At 45.7% G+C, this 10,774-nt stretch overlaps 1 long non-coding RNA gene across 1 annotated transcript; it reads left to right on the top strand.

The window, feature by feature from the left end:
• Positions 1-936: 936 nt before the first annotated feature.
• LOC115574955 (uncharacterized) lies at positions 937-9,138 on the top strand. The gene is made up of 2 exons (XR_003982598.1): positions 937-1,042; positions 6,802-9,138. It is a non-coding gene; the product is annotated as an uncharacterized LOC115574955 (long non-coding RNA).
• The last annotated feature ends 1,636 nt before the right edge of the window (positions 9,139-10,774 follow it).

Genomic DNA, 10,774 nt, shown 5'->3' with positions numbered 1-10,774 from the left:
AGCGAGGGAGGCGGGGCCCGGAATTAATAACAGAAAATGTCGATCATTCCACCCAGAATTTAAATGCGGGACCATCTGTAATTTTGAAAAGTTAATTAGCCTAACGCGCAACGCGGTCATGTTCGGGGCAAACGGCTCCAAAGTAGAGCTCTCCAGGCAGCCTGCCACTGCCTAATGAGTGTCTCCCGGTGTGCAGGTTTATCATTTGAACACTTTGGTGAAGGTTACATTTGAATAATTTCCAAGCCTTAGTTAGAGACTATTGTTTAATGTGCTTATTATAGCCTAATGGAATTAAGACACTGAGACAAAGGAGGGAAAACTGGGGTCTACACACTGTCCAGTCACCAAAATAATGGAGACAAGTTAATTATTACACATTATTATTATTATCTTATTATTAAGATTATCATTATCATTATTGTTATTAGACTTCCACCCAATAAATACCCCCAGCAGCCGAGCTGTCACCACATCCTGATCAGTGTGCATCACCATCACCGTGATGTGTGAGCCTGAATCTGCTTCTTCTCCTCCTCTGTGAATCCTGAATCGTTGAGTCGCCTCCGCCGCGCCCCTTTGACCACGCTTGATTCGCAACAATGGGAGGACAGGAGGGAGGACAGGAGGGAGGACAGGAGGGAGGGAGGGAGGGAGAGAGAGAGAGAGAGAGGGAGAGAGAGAGAGAGAGAGAGATGAGGGCAGAAGCAGAGCCAGAGAGATTCCAGGATCTAAAGGGAGGATAAAGGGTGTAGAGTGTCTGCCTCTCGGATCTTTTTTTTTTTCTTCCCCTCCTCTCTTTTACCTTCATTTTTTTTTTCCTGCGAGGGAGAGGCTTTTTCTTTTTTTCTTTTTTTTTTTTTTTTGAGGAGGGGAGAAAGAGAAAAAGAGAGAGTTAGAGAGGGGGCGTTTCCTCCCCCCCCCCCCCCCCCCCCCCCCCCACCCCCTCCCCACCTTTGCTCAGTGTGATTTCCAGATATTGCCAATACACTGCCGTCGACTTGAGCGCATGAGGAGGAATTGACAGACTTCCAACAATAGGGTGAGTATGGAATAAATCCTCCAGAGATGCTTTTTTTTGCCGCTGCTGCTGCTGCTGCTGCCTCTTCTTCTTCCTTTTCTTCTTCTTTTTCTTCTTCTTCTTCTGTTCTTCCCATAATCCGCTCGATTTAAACGCTGTGTAAATAGAATTAATGCAGACGCGTTAAGTCACGCAGAGAGAGAGAGAGAGAGAGAGAGAGAGAAAAAAAAAATGTGTGTGCCAATATGGCCCCGGCGCCGCGCGGGGAGGGGGGGAAGCTGTCAGGTCCGTCAGGTGGGCTCCCTCACATGTTTGACCGCCGCGCAGAGAGCAGCCTCCCCTCTCCCTCCGAGAGAGAGATGCGACGGGGCGGAGGAAGGAAGGAAGGAAGGACGGTGGAGGGGGAAAAAAAGCGCTCGGTGTTCTCCTCCAGTCGCATTGAGAAGGCAGCAGCGGTGTGGTGGCACAATAACCCTGTCAGACCACACTCGCTTTTCTTTTTCTTCTTCGTGTATTTTACAACTGAAGCTGAAGAAGAAGAAGAAGAAGAAGACGCGGCGTCTTCTTCTCCTTCTTCTTCTTCTTCGCTTGTATCTCCGAAGTGAGATTAAAGAGTTTGACGTGACTCCGCTTGTTGCTCACATTTGTGATGACTTCTCTTCCACCGGCCTGCACTGTGCTGCGAACGCGAGTGAGTCTTTTCCCCCCCTCTCTAATAAAGCGTCGAAAATCCCCCCCGAACACTTTTTTTTTTTTAAAAATTTTAAAGTAGAAACATTTGCGACTAATAGGAGAAAATGGCGTCTTTCGCCGGAGTTAAATGAAACAGAGCTTTTTTTTCTTTATTTGATGTTGGCCGGGCAGCGCTCGTGGACGGACTCGTGCACTTTCAGGCTCTCGGGCCTTCATTTGACATTCTCTTTAATGTTCCACCGCGATCTTGTGCGAGTTTTTTTCTTTTCTTCTCCTGTCGGTATCCTCTCCATGTGGGCTAAACACTGCGCTTTAAACATCTGTAAGGCGGGAGCTGCTCTCACACAAGGGCTCCTGTAATGTGGAGCCCTCCTCAATTGATTGCTTTCAGCTCCCTTCAATGAAATATTCAGGCTCCCTCCTATAGATCCCTCCTCCTGCGAGCTGTGTCATTCAATAATCAGTGAATTATCATTTCAATGTGTATCCGCCTATGGCTTATAATCAATTGGATTTATCTATTATATATGTAAAGAATTTGCAATTCAGTGTCTGGCTTTAGGCGGCTTGCGTGTGTTTGTGAGAGCATGTGGCAGCGTGAGGTGTGTGTGTTTGTGTGTGTGTGTGTGTCTGCCATAGAGAAAGAACATCAATTTGAATGAGTGTGTGTGTGTGTGTGTGTGTGCGTGTAAAGCTCCCCGCCTGCCTCTCAGCGTGCATGTGCTCAGCCCCTCAGGCACGTTGGCAAGCATGAACTCCCTGAACTCAATCCTTGTCCATTAAATTCCTATTGATCAAGCAGCAGAGAGAGACATAAAGTTCCATCTCCTCGGTTTCATGTGGGTTCGGCTCGGAGCTAGCTCTCCGTCTTTTAGGCTCTCCGGCCCCCCCCCCCCCCCCCCCCCCCCCCCCCACCCTCCACGAGGAGGAGAAGGGGAGGAAAAAGAGAGGCAAAGAAGAGAGGAGGAGGAGGAAATAGAAAAGAAAAAAAAAAAAAGGATTGGCTGAAGCCTTGGGAATCCATTAGGAGAGATGGATGAAGAGGAGAAAGAGGAATGAGCTAACAGTTGATTACTGAATTGTTCTTAGTGCCTGGGCGCATGTGATTGCACATGTATATGCATGTGTGTGTGTGTGTGTGTGTGTGTGTGTGTGCTTGGGTGTGATTATAAGCATTTCTTCTTGTACACACTTGTTTGTGAGTCTTTTGCGCAATGCACATGCATGTATGTACTTTATGTGTGTGTGTATGTACTTTGTGTGTGTGTTTTTACGTGTGTGTGTGTGTGTGTGTGTGTGTGTGAACGGGGGGGGGACTTCCATTTAGTAACGCAGCAAAGCGGCACATATCTCTCCAGTGGGAGCTGTCCTTGGTTCTGATCCGTGGCCCTACACCCCTCCTCCTGCTTACCACCTCCAACACACACGCACACACACGCACACACACGTACACACACCCTCCCCAATCATCCCCATCCTGCCCCCCCCCCCCCCCCCCCCTCCCTCCTCTCTCCACCCTGTTGATTGACATCCACATGCTCTCCATTTGGCTCACTAAAGGCTGCATGTGTGTGCGTGCGTGCGCGTGCGTGTGCGTACATACATGTGTGCGCTTCAGTTTACTGTGACTGGTGGAGGGTGTTTTTTTGCGGGGGAGGGACTGGGCCATCCTCAGAGGGCCTTGAAACAGAGAGGATGCTGGGTAAAAAAAAAAAAAAAAAAAAAAGAGGAGAAAAAAAAGGAGCAAGGAGTGAGAGGAGGAAAAACAAAACATCTGTGTGGTAATTGGGCTCCCCTTAGTATTGTAACGCATACATTGACATCTGTTTGATAATTGGCTACCCTGGCTCCTCGGCGTGTGTCATGCTAAATGCCGGTTTGGTGGAAAGGAAAAGAAAGAAATGAGGAGGGGTTGGGTGTGTGTGTGTGTGTGTGTGTGTGTGTTCGGTGTGTGTGTGTGTTCGGTGTGTGTTTGAGCAAATGCATTTGTGTGCATTCATACCAATGGGGGGAAGGGATGCTCAGATTTGTTAGCACTGTGAAAGCTCCACAGGTCTCCGGTGCACACATTTGCCACCATTGTCTCTTTCATAAAAGAAGGCCGCGCCGAGAGTATGCACGGCTCCGAGCGGAGGTGTGCGCGAGTTCACCGCCTGCATTTAGCCCGACAGATCAAGAAATATAAGTGCTAAAGTGTCAAGTGATTGTTTACAGCCTCTTGTGCTCACCCTCTGGGGTTTGCAGGCACAGTGATTCGAGCCACAGACCCAGAAGCGGTATTAGCTGCTTCCGCAATTTGTTCGGAGCTTTAGAGGGGAGAGGCCGTCAAATTGCATAGATAAATATGTTGAATAATTGATGCGGCGCATAGTGGGGAGCTGTTTGGGAGCACACCAGAGATTGCCGGTGATGCCTGTGCAGCCTTCGCAGACAGTCTGTCGGTTTTTTTAGACGAGCCTGGCGTGCGTGTTCTATCCTCGCAGGGTCTAAACATTACAACACTTACTCTTATCTCGACGCGCTCAGATCTGCACAATCAATCCTCGACGTGTGGGTCCAAGCTCTATAAAGGGCCTGTGATCTGAATTTTTACATCATCCGTTAAGTCTCCTCAGCCGCAAGAAAAAAAGCTCTTGTATCAATAGAATTAATGTTTAAAAACTCCTTTCACTGGACCTCTGCGTCATCAGACATGAAGGTTTAAGCTGCTACTTACAAAAAAAAAAAAAAAACTAATTCCTAGTAATACCTTATAATACTTACCTATTCTATAATCCTGTAGATCTATACAAGAGTGTCAGAGCTTATAGTAATGGGTGAAGGATTAAATTGAGGGATTTCTCGTCGATGACACATGGGAAGTGATGGACGGAGTCGCGGGAGAGCGGCTGGACCGGCCCCCGGGACAGTTAAGAGCTGAGATGTTAAGTCCTGCAGGAGCCCGAGCCGCAGGGGAGTTGCTCCTCCTCGCTCCATCTCCCTCCCTAATGCTGTCTAATGTGAGAGCTTATGGTGAGTGGAAGAGGAAGAAAGAGTTGTAAAGACACAGGGATTTGAGATCCCAGGGCCTCGCTACCACGAGGGTACTATCAGGCTACAACCTCCCCGAGAAGAATCCCAGCGTTTTTCAAACCAGCCGTTTTCTGTCTTCCTGCCTTTTCATCCTTCTCTCCACATCCATCTCTTTGAAAAAAAAAAGTGTGGTATTTCACATGCAGAGGTGTTTAGAATAATAGCAGGAATCACTCCTTTCATGTAGTCTCTTTTCAGTGCAGAGGAGCGCGCGGCGGTGTTCTCCACCGTTTGATTCCCGGGCCTTGAAGATGCGAGGGCAGAGGGATGTGAAGACTGCTTATCTCTCCCTGACACAGCCAATCATGTCGTAGAATGACAGTCCGAACCCAGCTGATACCCCCCCCCCCCCTTGTCTCTTTCTCTTTTTCTCTCTCGCGCACAAACACACTCCCTCCTGCTCTCTATCCGTTTCCTCTCTTGAAATTACACACACGGTTCCTCGTTTTTTTTTTTTTGTTTTTTTTTTATTCCCATTCTGGTTCCTGACATTTCCCTTATTTCTGCCACTCGTTCTCTTTCCCTCACCGTCACGCCGCCCGTCTCCTGTCCTTTTCCATCTCCTTCTCGAAACGCACAGAAAAATCACACGTGCACGCACCGCCTCCTCTTCCCGTCCGCTGCCTCCTCCTCCTCCTCTGTATCTTTTCTCTCTGTTTTCTCTCCTTCCCTTTCTCCTGATTTCTCTCATGTGTGCACTATGGGGGCTCGAGCTCGCAGCGCTGCGGGGGCAGCCCTCACTCCCGCAAATGTACGCGTGCGACTGTGGCGCTCGCTGATAAACACAGGGACAGGGATGGCAAAGCTCACATCTCCCACTTCCTTACTCGCACTCAGTCAGGGGTTCGAAGCGTTGGGGAAAGGAGAGAAAGAAAAAAAAAAAGCCAAAACTTTATTGCACCCTGGCGTGTGATGACAAAATGACTATTCATGCGAGCGCGGCAGTCCATCACATTCTCGCTCTGCTTTTCCTCTCGTTGCTTGCCTGCTGCCGACTGCAGATACAGTTGGCGTGGCAGAAGAAATAGTGTGTGGGGAGTATTTACGGCGCTGGGAAACGACGGCAGCTTTCGTGGTCGCATCGCGGTTTTGCAAGAGATGTTAACGCCAAATCGCGGGGACTTCTGCGCAGTGGAGGACAGACGTCTTGAAACAAAGCGCTCGTTCAGACGGATGAAACTCTCGCAAAATGATTCACTCTCCCTTTTTATTGCTAGTCGCTCAGTATTCATCAGTGATTTTCTCCCCTTAAGGCAATTTTAACCTGACTTCACCTGTGTGGCATCCACAGGCAGACATCTGAGAGTGTCTTGAAGCTGAAACAATTAGTCGAGTGACAGAAAAAAAATAATTGGAACCCTTTTTCAGCGTCGATTAATCGTTTCAATCAGGGATGCACTGCGCTGATATAATCCTCGTTCTGGCGTACATGCACTTGTTATTTCTTTCTCCGCATAATTGCAGAGAACATGAGGTCTCTCCTGCAGCGTAAATAACATATTATTATGCCTACTCTTATCATAATGGCTCGCTGGCAGATGCAGACATACAATGGCTTTTCAAAATGTACACATTCACTGCGCAGAATGGGAACGCTGCCTCACGTCACGCGCGCATGTTTAAAGCGTTGCATCGACAGAAATGTCATTTCCGGGCCGACGCCAATATTTCATTTTAAAGCCCTCGTCGGATGATACGATCGCGCGTCTCGAGTTTCAATCCTTTTTCAAAATGGCTTCTCGAATGTGACAATTTGCTGTTTTTTTCCTCGCCGTGTGTCGTTGCATACTGGTAACGTTTGGATTCGCAGGCGTTGCCTCTGGAAGTTGCGGTGGCCCCTTTCCCCCCCCCCCCCCACTTCTGTCAGATATTTTCACAGGCAATTAATTGGTTTGTGGGAAAGTTTTGTGCTATGTAATAATCATTAGCTGCAGCCCTAATTATTTGATCAATCAGTCGCAAAAGAGTTGTGCTCTCTCTCCTGTTTTTTTTTTTTTTTTTTTTTCCCCTCGCAGGACCTGGACAGTTTCAGCAGCGTATGAAATCCCCACCCTTCCCTCCAGCTCTCTCCTGCTGTATAGCGTCGAACAGAGAAAAAGGGGGGATGGGAGACGAGAGCGAGAATGAGAGAGAGAGAGAGAGAGAGAGAGGAGAGGAGAGGAGGTGGAGGGGAGCGAGGTGGCCGTGACCGTTTGCTCCCGTCTCGACCACGGGTATTCTTGGGTTGATAATACAGATGTCGATGTTATTGCTTGAGAATACGCGTAGCTGAGTGGAAGCCATCCTCATCGACAACAAACGGATGTTAGCGCGCGCCCTCCTCCGGGCACAAACCTGATGTGAAGAGCATCCATGGTGATGGTAATCCTCTCCTAAAGTCCTGGTCCTGCGACTCGCCCTGATCCTCCACCCAGCATCCTCTTGGCCTCTGCAGGAAGTAAGATCCTTCCAAGCGTGCATCACACACCTTTTTAGCTCTGATTGTTCATCCGCTTGACAGATGCCCTTATCAGAGTGCGTGGTGAAGAGGGGAATCCAATAAGTGCACATGGTGGAGGGGTGGGGAGGTGGGGTTATTTGGAGGGTCTGGTTGTGTGCGCGTGTGTGTGTGTGTGTGTGTGTGTGTGTGTGTGATGGTGGGGGCCCGATGGCAGGAAGACACAACTCTGCAAGACAGGACAGAAGGTCCAGCAGTCGCACTAGCTCCTGTGGCTCGCCGTGTATAAGGTCACAGTCAAAGAGCAAATCCAATATCCAGACAGGCTGGCGGGCAAACAGGCTCGCAGGCAGGTAGGGGCACGGGCAGGAACGCATTTAGAAAGTCAGAGATAAATCTCAGTCTACTCTCAGCTGTTCTCCAAGCTGCCTGGAGGAGGGACGGGAGGAGAGGGAGACGGAAGAACAGAGACAGGGACAATCACACAGACAAACTGGCGGCGGCAGACAAGTACGGCATCAAAAAGAGAAGTAACCGAGTACATTTACTCTGATATATTTGCCATTCACTTGGACGTTTCCACTTCTTCTAGACCTCCAATCCACCACATTTCAGAGTAGAATACTGCACAGTCGACGTAGCTTCACTTCATGCGTCTGACAGCTATTGTTATTCAGTCATTTTATACAGTAGACGAGTTCTTAGATCAATATTTACGTAATAATTACGTATCTAGTGAAAATGCGAGAACAATGTGACAATATGGAGGAGAGATTATCACCTGCTCCACTCAGCTTTTTCGGAGCTTTGTTACAAGTTTCACACCTTTACTATTTTGGTTTCACTCTCGCTGCTCTCATAGCACCATTTTCGGCCTCGCAGCGGGGAGCTATTTTCAGAGAAACCGCTCCAAAAGCTCACTGTACACTACCTGCCCCTGTAAATGAAGGGTTGTGTAAATGAGCCACTGTTTGCTAGCCATATCAGCTTAAAAGGTGATGACATGTCAATGTTGTGTTTACAACTTTCCACTGTTGTTGCAGGTTTAAAGTCAGCACTTTCATTTGAGATTTTTTTTTATTTATTTCAAAGGCAAATAATGGAACGTTAACGTGATCATTCCCTTTTATATTGACGAACTGACATACACAGTAAACATCACAAAACGCTTTGATACGGTACACTACAATTATTCGACAGATGCGCAAACAAAACGGCACAAAATATAGGCTGTGGGAAAATATAAAAAGAGCAAAATAACAACTGTGATTGTCAGTCATAAAGTTTCTGTCTGTGTTAGATTTACAAAAAGGATGACACAATGAAAAGACTTTGAAAGCTAGGCTTTTGTATACAGAATAGCTTAAGATTTTACTTAGCGACCAATACGTGCATTGTAATGAGCCCTGTATTTACGATAACATTTAACACACATTAAAAGAACTTTTATTTGTTGGTACTTTAAAGGTGCACTGTGGAGTTTTGGAAGAGGTATTCAAACTCAAAAAGGTAACGAGGAAATAATACTAATTCAGAGCTATCTATTTGATGATTTTAAGTGAATACGTCAAAAATAAAATCACATGAAATTACATAGTACATTGTGTATCCAGTCATGAAAACACATTAATGAAGATTTTTCTCTTCGGATTCAAATTTCTTACCCAAAACTGCACGGTGCACCTCTAAGTACTTTATATCTTCATCTTAATTCTGTACTTTTATTGAAGTAACTTGAACTTTGAATGCAGGGCTTTCACTTGTGGGGCAAATTGAGTACTGTTACACTGTGGTGTTGTTAATTTTCAAGAAAAGGGATCTGATAATGTTTGCCGTCACTGTCTGGATCAGATCACCAATCAGATCACTGATTAAAGAGCTGTAATGTTGGTTAATAAAAACACTATACCCCTGACATAAACTGTTATTTTTGTGATTTACTTGCCCCGTCTGTGACACCCTGTGGGGTGGTCAAAAATGTCATTTCCCCACGCTGGTATAGTTTGCAGGGTATTGGATCATATTAGTGTTATTGTAATGGGGTGTAATAAGATTATTCAAATCCCTCTATTTCACAGTGGGCGAATGTGATGCTGGGGCTCATCCATGTAAAAGGGCCCTTTGACAGAAACTGTGTCTGTGTGCTAAACCCTGGAAATTCCCAGCCAAGAGGATTCTCCACGCCACTCCCTAGAGACTCCGCTCACATCAGCGCCACTGTCTCTCTGTCACTGTGCATGTGCATGCACGGGTGCGTGTGCAATTTTTCTGTCTCTTCTTCCACACAGCAATTAAAGATCCAATTGATTTCCCTGCCTACACTGATTACCTGCCTCACTAGTTTGGTTTTTCTATGATATCTGATTAATACTGCGAGTCTATACAGGGAGCTGACAATAACAATGAATACCTCACATTATTATACAATAATGCCCTCAAAAATGTCAATTTATAGAGCTGAGACAATTAGGGAATTAATCGAGTAGTCCATCTGCAGAAAATGTGCATAAACTATTTGGATAAGTGAAAGTTTTAAAGTAAATTTTAATGGAAAAATACCAGTAACTTGCTCATTCCAGCCTTTTGAGGGAGAATATTTCCTGTTTTTCTTTGTCGTTTATGGAAGTAAACTTAATGTCTTGGGTTGAGTGTTCTATTTTTACAACAGAATATAGAGAATTATGAAGTATTTGCCGGCGGATGCGTCATAAAAATAATAATGAATTACAGCCTCATTACAAAAAATGTGGGGCAATTTATTCAGTATGTCAGCTCCAAATACATTTTGTTGTTTTATAGACAATTCACTCTCAAGACCACAAATGTCAACTTCATGGTGGCAATTAAGGAAATGTCAGATCATCAGAGTCAAGATCTGTCCTGTGGGGACAATGACTGTTGTTCCTTTGAGCAGATGTAAAATTATTTAAAATACATTTATTTGTATCTTTTTTTTTTTTTACAAGAATTTTAACTTTGACCTGAACAGGAAAAGTTAGGAGACCACCTACATCTCCAGGGTTCATCCTCTGGCCACAATGCATTTAATGGAATTAAAAAAAAAAAAAAAAAAAGATGTTGATGAGATATTTCTGTAAAAGTCAATGGTTTTAGCCTACTGGTTGTGCGAGAGCAGAAGTTCGATCCGTCAGATGAGATCATAGAGTCAGTAGGGTCCACCCTCTGGGAACAATGCATGAGTAGATGTTGAGCTATTGCACAGGTGAAATTATTTTATGTTGCTTGACCAGCTGGTTAACTTTCCTGAACAGGAAAAGTTAGATCACCAAAGCCTCCAGGGTTCATCCTGTGGGCACCACGAATTTTGTGGAAACTTAGGATTTGTCCTCTAGGGACCATGAATATACTGACTTAATTCTGTATCTATTCTCAATATAGCTATTATTCCTGTAGTTGCTCAGACATTTTGGACCAAAATGGGCCAACTAACAAGCCAATTCTGCCATTCTGATACCCATTCCAGCTTATATCAATGTACAGTGTATACATTATAGTACAGTACAGAAGTTATAAGGTGCAAATATTTCTAT

This window comes from Sparus aurata, chromosome 23 (assembly GCF_900880675.1).
Source record: "Sparus aurata chromosome 23, fSpaAur1.1, whole genome shotgun sequence".
Taxonomy (NCBI): Eukaryota; Metazoa; Chordata; class Actinopteri; order Spariformes; family Sparidae; genus Sparus; species Sparus aurata.
Note: the sequence above shows the minus strand (reverse complement) of the source record. Positions and strands in the feature narration are given on the sequence as shown.